This window comes from Zonotrichia albicollis, chromosome 2 (assembly GCF_047830755.1).
Source record: "Zonotrichia albicollis isolate bZonAlb1 chromosome 2, bZonAlb1.hap1, whole genome shotgun sequence".
NCBI classification, from domain to species: domain Eukaryota; kingdom Metazoa; phylum Chordata; class Aves; order Passeriformes; family Passerellidae; genus Zonotrichia; species Zonotrichia albicollis.
In genome coordinates this window covers 58,253,329-58,265,745 of record NC_133820.1, presented here as the reverse complement: position 1 = coordinate 58,265,745, position 12,417 = coordinate 58,253,329, and the positions used below count along the sequence as shown (strand labels likewise).

Here is a 12,417-nt window from a genome sequence, read left to right as displayed (position 1 = left end):
TTCTTTTCTTAATGGACAGAATTGGGGTTTTTTTATCAGTGGATTATTCCATTTCCTTATTCAGGACAGAGACTGGAAGATAATCTGGGAAGGAGGAGGCAGTTTAGTATTCCTTTTTCTCCACATTATCCAAATCCACAGCATTTGCTATATGCTGTGTTCTGATTGTAGAACTACTTGCTGGTTTCCATGATCCTTAGCAAAAGTTACTTGGCGTTCCCAGAAGCATTGGTGACATTTAGGTTTTTTTCCTAGAAGCACTATCAGCTGTCGGTGAGAGCACTTGTCACAGACAGAATTCCAAGCAGCCAGACTTGACCAGTGTTGTGTGGCCTCTGAAGTTACCACAACTCAGTTAAGCTCCCCTAATAACCTCATATCTCTCTCTTCCTGCATCCAGGAACACAGTCCTGTGCAGCTCCTGGCCATTTTCACCATCCCACACCACTCAGGGTGCAAGACATATGGACATGATGGGAAAAGGAGGGTACCTCTCTTCGTTTGGCAAATATCTTCAGGCTACTACGTGATAACACAATGACAGGGTCAGGGGTCCCTCACCTAGATCCATCCATGAAGATCTGGTAACCCAGAAATTCCAGACTCTCTTTTGTGCACCTGAAAATCAATCTGTGTCTGGGTCTCCAGCCCTCATCTCCTACCTTTTCAAAAGGAACCAGAGATCTAGGGGGACCCCAAGGCTATCATCGGGTCCGGAGAACTCTGGCTCAGGAAAGCTGTGAGAGCATAGAACAGAAGCAGAGAAGGAGAGAAGACAAGAAAAAGGAAGTTAGTTACACTTTAAACAAACCTTTTTTATTTCTTCAAGTAAATTTCCCAGGAGTCAAAAACTTGGTTTTTTACAACTTTCTGCACGAGTTGAACTTTGGTTCAACTGATGCGATGATACAAACAACTTAAAATATATTAATACTGAGGGAAACATGATGCTGTCAGTTAAAGATATTCCTCAAATTAATATTTATTTTCAATGATTTACCATTCATGAAAGACACTATTACATTCCGTTATATTATTTTAAAAATATATTTTATATCAAGCCCAAATGAAAAGCAAAGGAAAAAACAGGGAGCAAAGATCCCCCCTGCTCCAATAAGTGGAAAAAATAATGTAAGACAGGGGAAAGAGGAGTAGCTCAAATATCTGATGAAACAGTTGGAGGATGTAAAACAGGTTAATGGCAAAAATAGTAGCGGATAGTATAGATAAGGCGGGAGGGAGTAAAGCCATAAGAGATTTGTTTCTGCTCTGTCTCCAGTGCTGTGTTTGTTAAAATGTCGCAGGGAGATCAAAACCTTGTCTCAGTGCCTTGTGCTCCTGGGGGCTGGGGCTTGGCTGCTGAGCTCGATATCGAGGTGATGCAGGGGCTGTTTTAAGGGCATGGCTCTTACTGAGACCTCCTTCCCAAGAGCAGCCATTCACCTCAGACTGGCCACCACCATCAAAGTTATTTACAGTGTGGTTGCAAGAGGACATTCCTTCTAGCTCTGAGGCTCAGAAGTTGAGTGAAACCCACAAAACTTGAATAGTCAGGGGCTGACCTTACAGGGAGCCGACAGAGGAAAATGCTCAGAGTCGCTGCAGTAATGAATGGACAGCCATTAATCTAAAACAAACCACATTGTTTCTTTTACTCAGCACAGGTAATGAAATAATGAAAGGAACCCACAAGTTTTCAAAACAGCAGCATTAGATGGATTTCCACTGTCACAAGATCAAAGCAAGAGGCCTTGTTAGTTATAGTCAGACAGTATCAGACAAGGAAACCCTCCACCAGCCTAGCAGAACTGAGTCAGTCCCTCAGCCCACCCCTGCCTCCTCCAACTCATTCAGGCAAAAACACACTCACACACAGGGACTGTATTTACATCCTCTTCCTCTCTTGATCCATCATCTTATCCCTCAGGCAGAGTAAACTCTGAAACATCCTTTTTTTTTTCCCCAGAAATCAGCACATTTCCTTCCTTATTTGATCAATGTAGAAAGAAGCAGCAGTGAAGTTTCTGCACCCCACACTTCATGATTCATTTAGTCACCATCTGAAATCTGTGTTTTTGGAAGCACCTGTAGCTTGCACTGTTTCTATCTTCAGCTCAGATTTATGTCTGATGGTCAATATTCTTCCATAGTAAGCCATGAAAAAAAATATTTGGAAAAATTCAGAGCCTGCTTTCTTATATTCAAGGTCCTTTGGGAATTTGTATCTGAAACACATAAAATGAGTGATACACAATTAATGAATTATTCTCAATTTTGACAGTAAGGTTCTGCCACACCATCAATTCCCAAGGCACAAGTGACTGTAAGCTGCAGCTCTCAAAGTGCTTCACACTTTCAAGCGGAAAAACAAAAGTGGTGGTTTGAGACTGTTATGGAAACAGATGATTTACATTGGAATTGGGTCTGCCCCAGGCCCATCTTAGTTTCAGTGTAATATAGCCATTTTGGTTTCCTTCTCATCTTCCACATTCATCTCTTCAGATTATCTTCCTTTCTGATGTTTTCTGCTCTTTTATCTCTGAAGTCTCATCTCATTTATTTGCACATATTCCATAAAAATGGCATATGGCTTTGTGTGTTGAGGTAGAGGAGACAGTGCGTGAATCAGAAATTTGTAGGTCACAATGTCCCCATAATACAGTCACAGGATGGTGGGATTCCCTCGTAATTAGCATTTGAAATATATCATTAATCCTGAGGGCCATAACCTTCACAAGGCCACAAGAGACAATCCTTTACTTCCCTGGAACAAGTGCAGTATTGGAAAACAGGAAGGGAACACTTGTCAGCAACTATTATGAACATCGTTCATAATGCAATAATACGTTCAACAACATTGTTCTCAAAAGAGTAGAAAAACACAAAGAAACAAATTCTAAGTAAATTTTAAGCCAAGAAAATTAATGCATGCTTTTATCATCACTTTATTGAACAATTCATTCTGAAGCCCTTAGATTCCAATTTTTCCCACAGTAGGCAAGCACAAACTGCAAATGCTGAGTCAGTGTGAGTATGAGACCTGCTGGCCAGAGCCCAGCAGGTGAAACAAAACAACACCTTGACAGGCACTCAGCAGGGATCCTTCCAGGATATCTCCCGGTTAATGCAGTAAAGACTAAACCAGGCAGCCAGAAAAGATGCACATTTGCAGTCAAACCTCACTGCTGTGGTGGAACTTACAAAGACAAGAAAATATTAAAGATGTACAATCTCTTTCACACAGGTATGGAGGACCGTCTAAAAATCACTAGTTTTCAGAATCCAAAGAGCAAGAAAATATTTACCCAAAATGTAAGATATGAAGAGAGAACAGGGAAGCTCAGAAACTGTCCATACTGCTGCAACCTTTTGGTTGATCATGAATATTTGGTATGAAACCCTGACATGACAGGGCAATAGGTTCTGAGATTATTGCTATACCACAACACATTGCCAACTAAAGCCAAGAGAAACTATAAGCACTTTTTTTTTTCTTGAAAATACCTATTAGTCTGCCCAGTGTTTTAGCTTCTGGAAAAATTCTCCTGAATTGGAGAATAATTTATTTATTTACAACTTGCTAATAAACTACTGCTTTTGAACCCAGAAAATGAGGAATATTGAGTAGGAAGCATAGACAGTGGAAAGCAGGTGTGGCATTGCCTGTTGCAGTGAGGAGGAGGCTGCTGGTTTGTTTCTTTGGTTATTTTTGTCTTTGTGCTCCTTTTCTCTAACAGGCATCTCTGTGAAAATGGATTGCATGCTCACATGCATTGTCTGGGAAGGTGCTGCCAATTCCCAGAATGAATTCACTGTTACTGCAGAAAATGTAACATCTGCCACACGTGGATCCATTAAGCCAGTCCCTTCAAAACCAGTGCTGCCAGATGAATGCATTTTATGATTATAAAGGGGAAGAGCAAGCTGTTTTACGTGGCCACTAATTGTCAGTGGTTTCCTTATGTTTCCCAGACATTCTCAAAGATAGTGGGAAATGGTTTCTTCACATATGGATGTCTGAGTTTCTCATTCACAGTTCCTTTCACTGTGGGAAGAACAATCATGATCTTCAAAAACTTAATGAACTGCAACTTTGCAAAGACTACTCAAAGAAACTTTATGAACCATTTCTATTTCTTGTTTTTTCTTCAGTAATTTCACAATATTTCAAAATTGTGTAGATCATTTAACAAGCAGTATGCATAGCTATCACTATAGGTAACTTTTTGAAACAAAATGCTTTTCTAAACATGAGAATGGATTTTTTCCTTTAAAACGTCAACATTTAACACTTAGATAATTTAAAAAATGCAAAATGTTTTCTCTGCTCTTAAATACCACAGACGTTTTCCATACATTGCTTCTGTATTGATGAATTACTTTTTTCAGATAAAGAATTATTAGCTTCAGAATTCCCAGTCATCTTTAAAACAAATTTATCATATCACTGCACCATTGTCAGGAGAATAATTCAAGTTGCAAGCTGTCATCATCATTCTATTCTAAGGTGTCATATAAGGACAATTCATTTTCTCTTATTCTCCACCTTGCAAGCCTCTTTGAAATCACATTGACATCCCTTCAGCAGAGGAGAGAGATCTCTTGGGACTTGCAAGAACCATGCAGATGGCCTTAAGTTAAAGGCAGAAAAAGCAAACAGCAAGTAGATTTTCTTGTATCTTGCAAGCAATTTGTTTTAAAGGATATTATGCCATGGCATCACAGAGGGAGGGTCTATGGAAAGGTACAGAGAGGTCAAACAAGGTCATCGATATGATCTTCTTCTATGCCTCCAGCATCACTAGAGAAACACCCAAACCCCACCTTGTGAAATCTGTACCAAAATAGTAGACCTACAAAATACCCTTTCCAGAGTGCAGCAGTTTCCAGGGGTTTCATGAGCTCTCTTCTTTTCCTCCTTCCCTCTGCCTTTCTCCTACAACTTCAGCATCCTCCGCTTCTGAGTAAGAGGTGCTACATGGCTGCTGCAGTGGGGTAAGCCAGAGCCGTGAACTGAGAAGCCAGGAAAGGCTTGATGGGCTGAAGTTTGAATGTTGAACCAAAGTCTCCCAGTGATTTCCCTGCCCTGCTTTGGCCATGTGCTTGAGTGCATTGCTAGCACAAGGCTGCTCTGTCAGTCTGCTGCTCTCTTGCTGTACCAGGGGCACGAGGCTGCTGCAGCTTATCCTCTGCATGTTCTGTCAAGTGTGACTGAGGCCACAGTGTTCACTGACAAGAAAGGCATGAGACTCTGGTGAGCTTTGATTTGAAATTCTGTGAGAACGAGGAGGGCTGAGCTGACATGCTGGTGCCAGACCGGATTGCCCAGAGGAGGTGTGCCTGGGCTTGCCTAAACATCAGTATCTTCCTGGCTGTTGCTGCAGCCCATCAAAGAAGGTTCAAGTGTCTGAAGTCACAGCATCCAGCAAGTTGGGATGAGGTCTTCCCACAAAGCAATGATTTAAACAGCATAAGTGCTGCATTGAAAGAGCTTAACACCTGAGAGGAAACCCAAATTGTTCCAGTGTTACAGACAGGAAAGAAAATATGTTTTCACCAAGCTTGCTCTATGTTTGCCTTTCCCCTCAAACTTCACTTCTGTGCTGCTTCAGTCGGAGGCAATTGCATCCCATTTGTTACCAGCTGATTTCCCCTGTGCTGGCTGGCAAGGTCTGAATCACCTTGGTAGTGAGTGGTGGAGGACAGTGCCCAGTGGAGCTTCAGCTCACTGCTTCTGGCTGCCCAGCTCATGTCATGACACCCTGCAGATGTTGAGCAGATTATGAGGGGTAGAAGTGATGGTGTTCCCTGTATGCTGTATGTGCTCTACTTTTACACACCAAGAGAACTGAACGGAAACAGCAGAACTTCTTGCTAAGCCTGCTCACCTTCCTCCCTGCCTGTGGTCAGGCAGCCTTCCTGCCCCCTTCCTTCGCTGCTTCCCAGCTCATCCTCCCTCCCACAGCTTTACAGAGTTCCTGGGTCAGTAGCCTTTCTTCTACCTGCAGAACCATGTCCTTCTACCTCTTAGTCAGCTAAGTCATTGCTGCATCAAAGCCTGGAGTCAGCAAAACTAACTATTTTTTTAAATCTTCTTTTTCTTTTTTCTTTTTTTTTCTTTTTTTTTCTTTTTTTCTTTTGATGAATGTTTCTATTAAATACAATCTGCCCAAACACAACTTCTTCTCACTGAGGCTAACAAAACAAAGCACATCCAACACTTGTGGGCCAAACCTTTCTGAAGGTAGGAACCCCCCACAAAGAGTTAAGTGTTCCAGAAAGGAAGGGTAAAATGTTTTGACACACCATGTGTTCTGCTTCAATTAGTTATCCAGGGAAAAACTCTGCAAGTGTGTATAGCAAAACAGACAAAACTTCAGAATCTGTGGCTTGTTGGGGTGACTGTTGGAGACATAGAGATTAAACTGGGAATCCCACCTGGAAGACAGGTTTGAGTCCAGCTATGCAGCAGCTACTCCTGTTTCATAGAACTGCAAATTTTGGCAACAGAAGCTATTGGAGGAGAGGGACTAAATGGATCTCCACGTGGAGTAACTAAGAAAACATGTGGTTTTATTTTCAAAGAACAGCTGAGATTGGGTCAGCTGGTTGTGATAAAGGAGATTTCACTGTTTCTGAACTGATATATAAGGAAGGATTATGGGGTGTTCCAAAAGTCAATGGAAAAATAACTTAGCAATTCTGAGTTCCTTTGGTACTTGTTGTAATAATATTTGTTACTGGAAATTTATTTGGTCCAAAATATAAATGTTAGCTATCATGGTTCCTTTGGTATTCAGCATTGTAAAATTAATGTGCTGGGGTTTTTTTGCACAGTAAACTGCTCTGCTTTTGAGCAGTGAGAACACCGTGAAACACAAGGATTAAGAGCTCACTGGGGGCACATAAAGTTTTGTACCATCACAGTTATATCTTCAGGCTATCATGACTATATTAATCTATTATAGCATGGGAGGGCTGTCAGAGTGAGCTCAGAAGGAACCCAGCCCACTCTTGCCAGATTATTCCAAAGCTAATTTACAGCCCAGACCTCAGGAGTTTGTTGTTCTTTGTGATAATGTGTAGGTTATGTTCTAAAGTGATAGTCACTCTGAGGGGAAAAAGTTTTGCTTTCTTGACCTGGGGTAAATCTGTTTTATTACCCCATGGTTATCCCTTTAAATTTTATCCTACTTTCTCTCCTGTTTTCTTCTCAAGTTCTCTCTCTCTACTGCTTCTTTTCCCTCCACTATTTTGTCCTCTTTTGCACACCAGATTCCTGAACAATAACCCACTTTTCAGAGCAGCCTAGAAATCAGAGACGTGTACTGGGATATAAAATGAATGCACAGAGGTACTGCCACTTAAAAATTTCAGGAATTTCTGCTCTGGTGCAGCTTTCTAAAAACACAGTCTGCTTGTGCTTTCTAGTCCTCAGGTGAAACCTCCATTGTCACTGGCACCCCATAAGACTGCGGCTTGATTTCATGCCACATCTTCTAAGAATTACTTGGAGTTTTGTTTGTTTGTTTGTTGTTTTTGTTTTTGTTTTTGTTTGTTTGTTTGCTTGCTTGTTTGTTTTTAACCAGGAACACTGCCTTTTGCCAGGTAACCAACCTCCTATTTGCCTCTGCCTCTGCTTTCAAGAATCTCTGAGGTGGAATCTGTCTTTGTTCCATTGGGTAAACCAGCAGACTGAAAGTCTTTCTCTGCAGTACAGGATCTTTCCTTCCTCTTTCTTAGGCATGTAGCTTTTATTGTTTTAATCCATAAAGAGGGCAGTTCTGGGCATTTCTTCAGGTCTTATCTGTAGACACTGCCATGGGTCTTACCAGCTCTTTGTTTCTCTGGACACCTTTCTTTCTGTGTCCCCTGTGTGCATGTCATTGTGAGCCTGCAGGTTTCAGTGGGTTTCCACCAAGGTGCAAAGGCAGTGAGCAGCCCAAAGGCTCTGACTAGAAAGGCTGGCTTCTGAAAAAGGACATGAAATGCCTCATTTGCTTCTTACTCAGCACAATCTATCTTTTCTCAACCAGTGTAGGATCATCAGGAAGGTGATACCAAAGCATAAAAAAAACTTAAAGCATGTCAAGAGAATAAGCAATTCAAGGTCAGAATTCTACTTCTTTACAGTAGAATTCTGACCTTGCAAAAACACTCCAATGTTTGAAATTATGAAAGGCTGATCCTGTGTGAAGCATCATTCATCCCCATGATTCAACCCATGAAAGACTGAGCAGTCTAATGCTCTCTGTGCCCCCTATCAAGGGGTGAGAACCAAAATTCTGAGCGCACCAAAGAAAATAGGAGGTGAATTTTTAAACCCAATGCAAATTAAAACCTCAGAAAATGTAATTGTATGCCATCTTAATAAAGTGCTAAATTGTGACTTTACAAATGAGGCTCTATTCACCCAGAGGCATTCATTTTCAAACTGAAGAAAAGCAGAAAAAATTTAGAAGTAATAATCTTTGTTGCTTTATCACTGAAATCCAGGTGAAGAACTCACTGTTTGTAGTAGCTAAATATTTGGATTTTACATGAGCCACAGGAAATGAAACAAGTCCCCTGAAAAGATTAACAATCCATTTTCTAGGGCTGATGAGTTGACAGCTACACAGTGTTTCCCAGATCAGGTTAGAGGGAGCACAATAGTACCTTATTGAGCAGGAAGTACCACGAGCTAATGAAGGAAAATTGAAAAGTTGCTATAGTGTGTCACAAAGGAGGATTCTGTTAGACATTTCTCTTAATACAAACAAATGCACCTGCAATCTACCCAGGAATTTAAGCAAAACTCCCCTCCTCCTCCACTTTCTTCATAGCATGTATGGGTCTGAAAAGGTGCGTTTATGAGAATCAAAGAATGAGGATTGTTTGTAATTTAGTCGCAGTTCAATTTTTAAAAGAATAAATACAAGTCAATGTATGAGACAAGTAAAATGTGACTTAAAGCATTTCCTTAAAATATTATCCTAAAAAGGTATGTTTCTTTAGAAATAAAACCAGACTTGAGAACAAAGGCCTAGCAATTTCAATAGTATCCAGGCACGTAAATTGATCTACTGCTGTTTGTTTTGAGCCACCCTTTAAGTTATGGTGTAGTGCAGAGTGGGAATCAGTTCACAATACTAAGGCTTTGGTGGGTAGAAAGGTACAACAAAGGTTCTCAGAAATGCCATTCTGAATTCTCACAAAAGTGAGTATCATAAGCCTTAGCCTATGAAACTGTATTTAAAGACTTATTTCTGCTTCCATGCATTTATTTGCCAGGAGAAAAGGAAAAACAGAGGTTTCCAAGATTGTGGTGGTTGTATTTGTAATCTGAACATTTGTGTTTTCCTTGCTTACGATGCTGACCCTGTAGCTGACGGTCAGCAGGCAGCCCCAGAGGTTAGGCAGTGATTTAATGCACAAACATGAGCCCTCACAGAATCAGTTGGAGCCTTTCCTAATGCTTTTTTTTCTTCCTTGTTTGTCAACAGTGCCACAGCAAGAAACAACAAACCTTTGCTTGTTTGGTTAGGTGTTCATAGCTCCAAACTTGGAAGATTTAAAAAATTCTCAAGTGACTCATCTCAAGTGAACAAATCAGCAAGAGGAAGAAAGTCACCCTCTCCAGAAAAATTCTACCCATGCTTAATCTCAATCCAATACAGTATTTTGTGAGTTTGGAGAAAATTTGTCTAAACCTGGAATAATTCATGGTGCCACTAACTTTCCCAAATTTTCTCATTTTGCAAATAGCTTCAAATTTTGGGTCCCAGCCTAGCTGTGATCAGCAGCTGAGCAGGTGTTCAGTGTTACATGGACTTTCTGCGACAAGGAGGACCTCACAACCAAAGCCAAGACTGTGAATGAGAGCTGTAAGGGAGTTAAAACAGTGGTAACAGCAGCACTTGCATGTAGAATATCTTCCTGCAGGCAACCATGTGGCTAAAATTTGGCTACTCAAATGGAAGGCAATAATAAAAGAGCCCAGTGATGTGCCACTGATGGTTTGGGGGCTGGCAGGCCATGCCCTTGATCAGCATTTGCTGTGTAGGAAATTTGCCACATAAGCAGCTTTGAAACAAATGGGACATTCACAATCAAGTGTGTCAGTGAAGGACCTTCCCAGCCTATTTCCAGTCACAGTGAATATTTCACCACTTTCCACTATCCAGCAATGACTGGCCACAATGTGGGAGAAATCACTCCAATGTTTATGTGGGGAAGAAAAGTATGAACACAAGATCTTCAGCCACAGGGATTCAGCTGAATGCAAACCTCCAAAATGCTTCCTCTGTTGGCCATTCGCCTTCTGTCATATCTGTCTCCCATAGCAGGTGGGGAATCAAGTGAATGTTGGCACGACATCCTTAGAGCATGGCTGTAGTGCAGTTGTAGCTGGCCATTTTAATGATTTATCTCTGAATGTGTTTCTGAGACATGTGCCACATGTCACAGCAAATTACATTGGTGTGAAGGAGGATTCAAAACATAGCTCCTTAAATGTTATGGCACCAGTCCAATTTTACTTCATTAAGCTACTGCAGTATAAAACAGGAGTAGAGCAGTTCTTCTGAGGACTATAACTACTCTGCAGTTATGCCATGACCTGCGCAGCTACAGTGCAGTGACCATCAAAAAGGTCCTTCACAGTTATACAGGCTTGATTTTCATGTGCAGCACATTTCTTTTTTTTTTTTTTTTTATTCAGTGGTGCTAAATGAAAAGGCACCTCTTTAGAGATGACAATGTGTAAACTTTTTCAAAGAAATGTGAAGTTTAAAACCAAATTGTCATATCAATAGTAAGACCTGCAGTTCATACCAACACACATTTTTTAACAGAGCAGAAAATGATTTAAATAACAGTAAATGACAAAACAGATTAAAAAGGCCATTTTTGAATGCAACTGGTAATAGACTCACTGCTAAAGTTAAGGTCTGCTAGATATGTTTACTATAGAAATTTGAATAGATTTTTCTTCACCATCTGGCTATGAAGTCAAAGTCAGCTGCCAAAATCCAGGGCTGTATTTCACAAGGGCCTTGATGTACCCTGCAGATTTGTGCCTCTAACTCTTTGCATGCTCCCTTTCTGGTGCCAAAGTATGTGTACATTCAAAATTCAGAGTAAGAAATTTCATGTTTATGCAGTGTGGCAGTGATTCAGCAAAACATCTGCATGCATGTTTAAACCTTAGCAGCCTAATTGGGGTTTAATGCACCAAAGCCAGAACAGCTTTTCCCAGGGACCCTGGCCACCAGAGCATCCACTGTAGGTCATTACCATCCTTTCCTCCCTTACAGATCATGGTGCAGATATTTTCTCTTAACACTCTTGGATAACTCACAAATGGTGTCCAGTGGCCACAGAGGGAAATATTAATGGGAGAGGGATCTGGTCCATCAGCAGGCACCTAGATTTTCTGTGCTTAATGAAGCAGCCTTCCTGATTTTGAAGCTGTTACCCTTTCCAATTGTAATGTACCCAAAGCCTTAAGGACTAAAAGCGACGAAAACAGTTGGAATCAGCCTCTGAAAATTTGGCTCTAAACCTATATCTCCTTGGGATTTCTTCACCAGGGAAGCAGAAGAACATTTAGGCTCAATATTTTAGAGCAGAACTGCTCTGGTGATAAATCAGATAGTGATCTGAGGGTATGAGGTAAGCCCAATTACAACAGCAATGGAGCTGCCTCCCACTGGTGGCTTTAGGTCAACATTTTGGGCTAATCACCTTAGCTGGGTAAGTGCTCATAAATCAAGAGTTGCCTGGAAATTGTCTGTTTTTCTCTTCAGGCAGCTGAGATGCTCAAGGCAGCCTGTCTGCTCTTCAGAGGAGCCTCTCACTGCAGAGTGAAGGGAAGGGCTTGTGGGGAGGACAAGAAACAGGGACTTCTCACGGGCAAAAAGCACAAGGTAGCAGCTGTAACAGTGCTTTTGAAAGGAGGCCATGGAAAGTGACATTGCTTCTCATCTAACTGTAGCTGGACTCCGAAGCCAGGGCTTCTCCCTCACCCTTCCCTGTCAGGCCAGTAAAGGGCTCTCAGCAGACAGAGATAAGAAGAGGGGAAGAGCTGATCTTTCTAGAAGACCCTTCACAACTTCTCCCATGATGGCTCTGTACAAGCAGATTTGTGCAGTCCAATCAACTGTGCTCTTCTCCAGCTTCCACAAGGACCACTGTGTTGGTGGCCTCAAAACTGGTGGGGAGACAGGAACCCCAGCTGCACGTGATACCTGCATTCCTGTTGAGACAGGGATGACAGTTCCAGGAGATGTCCTGAAACACGAACCATTTCACTCCTTCCTTCTCTCCAATAACAAATGACAGGACAAAAGGAAAAAGCCTCAAGTTGCATGATTTAGATTTCAGGAAATATTTCTTCACAGGAGGGGTTGCCATTGGAATACACTGCCCAGGGAA

At 41.4% G+C, this 12,417-nt stretch overlaps 1 long non-coding RNA gene across 1 annotated transcript in view; it reads right to left on the bottom strand.

Annotated features, from left to right (window-relative positions):
* Nucleotides 1–509: 509 nt before the first annotated feature.
* Nucleotides 510–12,417, bottom strand: part of LOC141728332 (uncharacterized) — a 55,947-nt gene continuing 44,039 nt past the window's right edge. Inside the window, exons 2-3 of the long non-coding RNA XR_012579253.1 lie at nt 1,871–2,225; nt 510–737 (exon numbers count right to left, since the gene is read on the bottom strand). This is a non-coding gene — a long non-coding RNA (uncharacterized LOC141728332). The remainder of the gene's footprint in view (nt 738–1,870; nt 2,226–12,417) is intronic.